This window comes from Rhincodon typus, chromosome 2 (assembly GCF_021869965.1).
Source record: "Rhincodon typus isolate 14 chromosome 2, sRhiTyp1.1, whole genome shotgun sequence".
In the NCBI taxonomy this organism is placed as follows: Eukaryota; Metazoa; Chordata; class Chondrichthyes; order Orectolobiformes; family Rhincodontidae; genus Rhincodon; species Rhincodon typus.
The window spans coordinates 7,407,566-7,416,003 of record NC_063333.1 but is presented as its reverse complement, the minus strand read 5'-3'; the positions used below and the strand labels follow the sequence as shown (position 1 = coordinate 7,416,003).

General features: G+C 37.7%; 1 protein-coding gene and 1 long non-coding RNA gene across 4 annotated transcripts in view; both read left to right on the top strand.

The window, feature by feature from the left end:
• The window catches only part of LOC125486575, a 13,944-nt gene extending 7,035 nt beyond the window's left edge, over positions 1 to 6,909 (top strand). The window contains exons 3-4 of the long non-coding RNA XR_007265218.1: positions 5,083 to 5,213; positions 6,789 to 6,909. This is a non-coding gene — a long non-coding RNA (uncharacterized LOC125486575). The remainder of the gene's footprint in view (positions 1 to 5,082; positions 5,214 to 6,788) is intronic.
• Positions 1 to 8,438, top strand: part of plcd1a (phospholipase C, delta 1a) — a 142,736-nt gene that overhangs the window by 23,261 nt on the left and 111,037 nt on the right. The gene's annotated exons all lie outside the window — the stretch shown is intronic.

Here is an 8,438-nt window from a genome sequence, read left to right as displayed (position 1 = left end):
CTTGTTGTCTCGGATTGTCCAGCATCTGCAGTTCCTACTATCTCTATTTCTATCCATGGACTCCATTTACGCATCTCGTTGCCATGGAATGGCTGCCAACATCATCAAAGACTCCTCCCACCCTGATAATGCTCTCCTACAACCTCTTCCATCAGGCAGAAGATACAGAAGCTTGAACACACGCACCAACAGGTTCAAGAACAGATTGTCCCCTGCCATTATTAAACTGATGAATGGTCTCTCTCTAACTCCAAATAATGTTGATTTTGCCTGCACATGCCCTGTGCAGTGTAATCTGTACGCCTCACTCTGTCCAAGTATTTTTCACTCAGTGATCTGTATGTCCTTGTTTACTATGATCTGCCGGCTCACAAACAAAGCTTAGGTGCACGTGACAATAAATCAAATCAAATCAAACTCCAAATTTCTTATCATTTGAGAAATACTCTGTCTTTCGGTTTGTCAGTCACATTTCACATACTCACATTATATTCCATCGGGCATGATCTTGCCCCTTCATGTAGCCTAATCAAAGTCATTTGAATCTTCCTTGCTTCCTCCTTATAATGCAAACTCCCACTTAGTTTTGTGTTATTTGCGTACTTGGAACAATTAAATTTTGTCCCACATCAAAAAGATTTGTGTAGAATTGTGAACAGCTATAGCCTCAACACTGATCCTTGCAGCAGCCTGCCATTTCTTTTGATCTATTTCAGTTATTAACTTCTTTTGTAACCATGATTGATTCACTACTTCTGTTGTGTTTTTGTGCATTAGCAGATTATATATTTGTTGTAGAACTTGTAATATTTACTTAAATATCAGGCATTGCCTGTCTAACAAATACTTAAGTGTTTTTACTTAAGGGTACTGAGGAAGGATCACTCAACCCGAACCTTTAACTCCGATCTAGGCCCGAAACGTCAGCCTTCCTGCTCCTCTGATGCTGCTTGGCCTGCTGTGTTCATCCAGCTCTACACCTTGTTATCTCTCTCCTCAGATGCTGCCAGACCTGCTGAGCTTTTCCAGCAATATCTATTTTTGTAACATAAGTGTTTTTTTCCTGAGTCTACAATAGCTATCTTGCCCTAATTCCTTCATGTTTCCTCAGTTCATATTTAAAGACCTTAGCTTTGGAATGAACCTTATCACACTAAAATTTAATATGAAGTTCTATTATGATCACTATTTCCCAAAGGGTCCTTTACAAGAAGGTTATTAATCAGCCATTTTCTATTTCACACTAACAAATGTAGAACAGCCTGATCTCTACTTTGTTCTTCAAAGCACCGCTCCAAAACACGTTTGTAAGACCCTAAGAATTTGACTCTATAATGTGCTTCCTCCTTTCCTGATGTCCCTTTTTCTGAAAACTCTTTAGACATTATTTCAACTGCAGTTGGTCTCCCATTTATTTCCAGTAATTAGTTGTCGTATGTCCAGTCTTATTGCAATGGAAGCATGTCAATGTCTTTAAATCCCATTTTGGTTCTAACCTTTCTACCTTAATGCTTTTGGTGTTCTTCTGTCTGTTCTAAAAAAGGAGTAACTCTTCCATCCTTTGTTGTTCTCAGCTGTTTCATGGCCAAATCATGTTTTCTAATTTCCCTATCTCTCTGGATTTTGAGTTCTTTTATTTCCATCTCCCTCTACTTTTCTTCTTCTTCTCCTTCTATTATCATTTATTTTTCATTTTCCATCTTCCTCTGTTTTCCTTTTTCCTCATGTTCCATCTTCCACTGTTTTTCCTCCCTTTTCATTTCAAGTTTTCTTATTTCTCTCCTCCAATTCAAGTCTTTTCATTTCTCTTTCTAAGTCCAAAAATTTCATTTCTAACTGTTATTTTAGTTAGTTGTAGCTATGACACCTGAATTTTCACCTTTTCTTTTTTAGAGCTCTAAATATTAGATAATGACTTGAAGCATCTCATCCTTACAAGATCCTGCCTTAATTTCTACCTTCAACTTTTTTTTTTACTCTCCCAGTTTAGCATTAGTCAAAGATTTCAAATAATCAACAGTTATATCTTCCACTTCCAGAAAACTCTTAGCAATATTTTTAGCAGTGATTTCCAGAGTGGGACAGGAAGGGGCAGAGTATACAAGCGTCAAAAAACTGCAGCAAAAGGGAAAATAAAAGGTAAAAGGGCAAAATTAATGGCTCTTTACTTAAATGCATTTAATATTTGTAACAAAATAAATTAATTAACAGCACAAATGTTAATGGGTATAACCTCTATAACTATTGGGGAGACACGGTTACAAGGATATTGAAGCTGGTAAGGAAATATTCAGGATGTGTGTCCTCGCAAAAGGTCAGTTAGGAAGTGAAGGATGATGTGAGCTTTGTTAGCATGAGATGGACTTAGTACTTTAGCAAGCAATGGTCTTGGATCAGATGATGTAGAATTCATATGGGTGGCAGTAAGAAATAACAAGGAGAAGAAGACTGTCGGCCCCTTACCAGGTGACCAAGTGTCACTGAGAGTATGTAGAAAGTGTATTACATTAATCACAGGTGACTTTAATCTGCATGTAAATTGGAAAAATAAAATTGACATACGTACCATGAGGAAGAACTCAGAATATATTCAGGATAGTTTCTTAGAAGAGTATGTTCTGGATCCAACCAAGGATCCGGCTATTTTGGATTTGGTAATGTGTAATGAGGCAGGTTTTATAAATGAATAGAAGATCTGTATGGAAATGTGACCATAACATGATAAGGTACAGCATTCAGTTTGAGAGTGAGAAACTTGCTTCAGGAACAACTATGCTAAACTTAAATAAGGATAATTACATGGGAACAAGAGCAGAGTTGATTAGAGTAGTTTGGGAAATGAACAATGGCAACTGGTGTCATAGTCATACAGCACGGAAACAGACCCTTCGGTCCAATCAGTCCATGTCGACCATAATCCCAACCTAAACTAGTCCCATCTGTCTGCTCCTAACATTTCTTATTTGTGTACTTATCTAAATGTCTTTTAAACATTATATGTGTACCTGCATCCACCACATCCTCAGGAAGTTCATGGCACACACGAACCACTCTCTGTAAAAAAATTGCCATTTGGGTCTTTTTTAAATCTTTCTCCTTTCGTCTTAAAAATATGCCCCATAGGCTTGTAATCCCCCATCCTAGGGAAAAGACACCTGTTATTTGCCTTATTTATACCCCTCATCATTCTATAAACCTCTAGAAAGTTACTTTTCAACGTCCTACACTCCAGTGAAAACGTCCCAGCCTATTTGTTATTGTAGAAGAAGGACATTAATCCTCATAAATCCAATAGATTCAAAATCCTGCTAAGAGCCCCTTATTGTTATGATCCCAGTGGATGCTATATGGGATAAGGCAAAGCACAGACTGAAATCTGGCTTGATAGATCACATTTTTATTATTTGGTATTAGCGAGGTGGCCTTTCACTGAAACACAAGCACCCCAAGTTTATTACACAATAGAAGTGAAGACAAAGTTGAATAAACATATTTATTTACGTGTAGCACAAGTTTGAAAGATTTTGAAACACATGGTAGAATTACAAATCTGTTAATTCCACAGCAGTCCTTTGTAGCACTCAAACACCAGATTAAATACTGTTGTCAATTCTACATGGGGTTTGATCTAACTATGGCTTCAATTTCTGCATATGAGAATCTTCTAGCTTCTTCCATGATATGTCTATACAAAAGCCTGCTTTGGCCACATCTGGAGTATTGTGTCCAGTTCTGGTCGCCTCATTACAGGAAAGATGTGGAAGCATTGGAAAAGGTGCAGAGGAGATTTACTAGGACGTTGCCTGGAACGGAGGGAAGGTCTTGCGTGGAAAGGTTGAGAGAGCTAGGGCTTTTCTCTTTAGAACGACGAAGGATGAGAGGTGACTTGATAGAGGTGTACAAAGTGATCAGCGGTATAGATAGAGTGGACAGCCAGAGACTTTTTCCTAGGGTGGAGGTGGCCATTACGAGGGGGCATAGTTTTAAAGTGAGTGGAGGTAGATATAGGGGAGACATCAGAGGTAGGTTCTTTACTCAGAGAGTGGTAGGGGCGTGGAATGCAATGCCGGAGAGGGTAGTAGATTTGGCCTCATTAGGGGCGTTTAAGCGGCTATTAGATAGGCATATGGATGATAGTATAAGGTAGGGGTGGAGGTTAGATAGACCTTAGGATTACGGTAAAAGTTTGACACAACATCGTGGGCCGAAGGGCCTGTACTGTGCTGTACTGTTTTATGTTCTCTATGTTCTATGTCATATAACTGAGCTTAGACTTTCTCAGCTTTACATTTCAGCTCCAGTGTTTTAACTAGGCACTTATAATTTGCAACTAAATCTTTACACCAACGTCATCTCTTTCTTAACAATCCGAAACTGCCTCCCTTTCTTCGAAGAAACTTTTACCTATCCAGCTTCTGCAAAGATGTCAGCAAACTTCCCAACTGAAACTCAAAAGTTTTTTTTCAAGCTTTGGGTGTTTCTCCTCAAACCAAACAAAAAAATTCAGAGGCTTCTATCTGAAAGTGTAATACCAGAGACCAAACACACATACCATTATTTCAAAATCCAAAATCTTATATAAGTGATATTAAAATAGATATAAATCATTTACCTTACATCATGATGTTAATTCTCATTATGTGAACTTTCCAGGAAAGGCTGGCATTATTTTCCATACTGTGGCCACTGAGAAGGTGGCAGTGAGCCTTCCTTTTGAACTGATGCAACCTTTCAGCCTTGAGTTCATTTGTTTCAAGATTCTAACCCGATGTCAATGGAATGAAAGTAGGGATTAACGAGAAATGTGACATTGCCTGTGTCAGCCACAACTTATGAAAAAATACATTGCAAAAATAAAGCAAACATCACTGAAAGTCTTTTAACATGCAGAACTGTCCAAAGAACAGGTATGTCTTAGTCAGGAATGTCCACAGTACATAGGTGTTGCATAACAAAGAGAAGTGGAACAAGAGAGTCATTACAACGTAGAAGGAAGCTATTTGGCTCGATGAGCCCGTGTCAACTTAGTAGCCTTCTTTCCTATTACATTCTTAATAATCAAGACAAACAATTTTTTTTTAGGTTACTGACAGAATATTTGTGAAATGCTTGAAGAAGAGACTGTGGAAAAGAACGATTCCACTTCACTGGAAAATGAAACCTCTATGCTGCAAACCCCAACACCACAAAATTCAGTTTCAGAACTGACGAAGGTAAAATGGCCTCAGACATTAGACTTAACAAACTTTGAGGTATAGATAAAAGATGAAAGGCCTATTGATGTATTCTTTCTTTTACTAGCTTACCTCTTGTTGAATTCTGGTGACTGGAAGGTTGTACAAGTTTCCACTGCAAAAATTTGTAAGAGGTGCCCTCAGAAATAGTACACTGATTTTTGCTTATTATCTTGATTGATCAATTATCCTGAAAATTAATTACCACTTGGATAAATCAGTAGATAAATTTGTTCCCTTCATCAATTCATCCGTAACAAATTAAAATTATAATGTTGGTTTAGGTGTCTTGACAATAGAATCTTACTTTAAACTTCACTATTTTATATCATAGTTTTGAGCTGTTGCATTAAAAATTCTTATGTAAACTTGTGACACTGTAATTATATCTTAAAAGAAGAAGAAAAAAAATTGCTTTCATGTAGCAGATTTTACGGTCTCAGAACTTCCAAAACTTTACAGTCATGTTGTAGAATATCCAGCATTTAAGTGGTTGCTTCAGTTCAGTTTCTGGTCAGTAGTGACTCCAAGGATATTGATTGTAGGAGACTTGGTAATGGTTTTTGAGTGCCAATTGGTGGAAGTGGTTAAACTCCATCTTATTGGAAATGGCCATTTCTTCATACTTTGACTCTGTGAATGTTACTTGTCTCGTATTGGTCCAAATCTGAATGATGTTTGTATCTTGCTGCATGTGAGTATGGGCAGCTTCATTAGCAGAGAAGTTATAAATGGCACTGAACATTGTGCACTTATGAATGAATCCCTGCACTTCTGACCTCATGACAGAGGGAAAGTCATTCATGAAGCAACCTCAGGCAATCAGTCCCTGAATACTGCCCTGAAGACAACAACAAAAATGGGGCTGAGATGATTGAGAGTCAAAAAACTCAACCATCTTCCTTTGTGCTAGATATGACTTCAAACCACTTGAGAGTTCATCCTCTGATACTCATTGACATCATTATGACTGAATGATGTCACACAGAACCTAATGCTGTCTTGATGACTCAGGCAATCACTCTCACATCTACTCTTGAATTCAGCTTGTTTAGTTCTGTGTTAGAGCAAAGTCTGTATGAGGCCTAGAGCCGAGTGGTCTTGACAGAACCCAAATTAAGCATTGGTAAGCAGGTTATTGGTAAATAAATGCTGCTTAATAATAATTGATAGCGTACATCTTGCATGCAAGTATTTATATGTCAATGCAAGTTGTCTGTCTATCGATATTCAAATTCTGATTGTTGGATAACATAGGATGCAGCCAGAGGAACTTATTAATGAAGAGAGGTCAATAAGAATGGAGAAATATGGCTCATCTATAAAAACAGACAGTAGATAGCAGCTCGATGGTTACATTTATAAATTACTTTCATGACCTCAGATATCCCAAAGAGCTTTACGTTCAATGCCTTGGAACACTTCATCATAATGAACAATTTTGAATGCTTCCTTCATAAACAAGAAAATCTCATTTTCTTTTGCAGACATTGAAGATTAAATTACGTAAGTAGGAAAAAGCTTTCAATTATTTCTTTTACTTACTCCTGTCAGGATGAATGTGACCTGTATGAAAATGAAAATGATCAGGCTATGGCTTCAGAACCATTTATGTACAGACATTGGCCAACATCAGGAAGAACACAGGTAAAAAGACATTAGTATAGTCAACTCAAATCAGTCCCCATCTTTTAGTAGAAAGAACTTGAAACTATATTGAATGCAATGTACTTGATATCAAGATTAAGTATGTCAAATAAAGTCAATTACTTTAGTGCCAAGAGTCAGAGCAAGACTTTCTAATACAGTTTTACTGATACCCATTAATGTACTAACTGATTATTAGAGCTGTTGATGAGGCGTCTTCTGGATTTCTGTGTGCAGTTCTAGTCACCCTGCTTCAGAAAGGATGCTATTAAATTGGAGAGGAACACAAGAGTGGTTCATTTGTGGAATGAACTGCCAGAGGAAGTGGTGAATGCAGGTACAATTACAATGTTTAAAAGACATTTAGATAAGTACATAAATAGGAAAGATTTGGAAAGATATGGGCCAAAATGCAGGCAGGTGGGACTAGGTTAGTTTCAGAACATGGACTAGTTAGACTGAAGGGTCTGTTTCCATGCTGTATGACTCTGTAGGCTGAAACCAAAGTCAAAAGTGGTGAAACTTTGGTGTATTCTTTTGTTGTCAACCAGTGGTATAACCAATTCATCAAGGCTTGCAGCTGACCAAATGTTTAGCTGTTTTAGAACTTCTATCACCCTCCTGGCAGAATAAAATGGAGAACCTGTCATTTGGTTTGTAATATTTTTTGTTTTAATCAAAATAAGTTGCTGTAGTTTTGGTCATGAGTTCTGTTTCCCCGAGTGATAGTTTAAGTAGACACTGTAGATTTTAGGTTGTAGTGTGCTATTTACATTAGCTTTGTTTGCTTCACTATTTTCTGAATAAATAACCTTGGTTTGGCTTAAAATAGTTCACTTTCTGTGAATTTTGCTTAAATCCTGCATCATCCTCAACATATTGGCTGACACAACAGTGTAGTTGTCACTGTTTTTATCATGCTCAGTATCACAGCTAAGGTTCTTGTGGCACAATGGTAGCTGTCCCTACATCTGAGCCAGGAGGCTCGAATTCAAATCCCACACTACTCCAGAGGTGTGTAATAGCATTTTTGAACAGGTTGATTTAAAGAAAAAGAATATCACATGACAGCCTGATTCTGCCTTGAGCCAAAAGTACAGAAGTGCACTTTGAACTGAGGGGTTCTGGACAATGAACAGAGTTTGGGACCCTGCAAATTTCCCTTTCTCCAACTTGGGGATGCTAAGTCCAATTGTAATACTTTATTTGCCACTCAACAGAGTTCAATTAAGTCATTTCACATTGTTGCTGAACAAAGAAACATGCTGTTGAAGCTTTTCATCTCCTATTCATTGTGACAAATGCAAGAATGCCAAATTTCATTGAGTCATAGAGTCATACAGCACAAAAACAGACCCTTTGGCCTAACTCATGCATGCTGACCAGGCTTCCTGAACTGAACTAGTCCCATTTGTCTGCATTTGGCCCATAACTCTCTAAACCTTTCCTATCCATGTATCTGCCCAAATCAAAGTGATTATACTTTATGAGATAGTAGGAACTGCAGATGCTGGAGAATCTGAGATAACAAGGTGTAGAGCTGGATGAACACAGCAG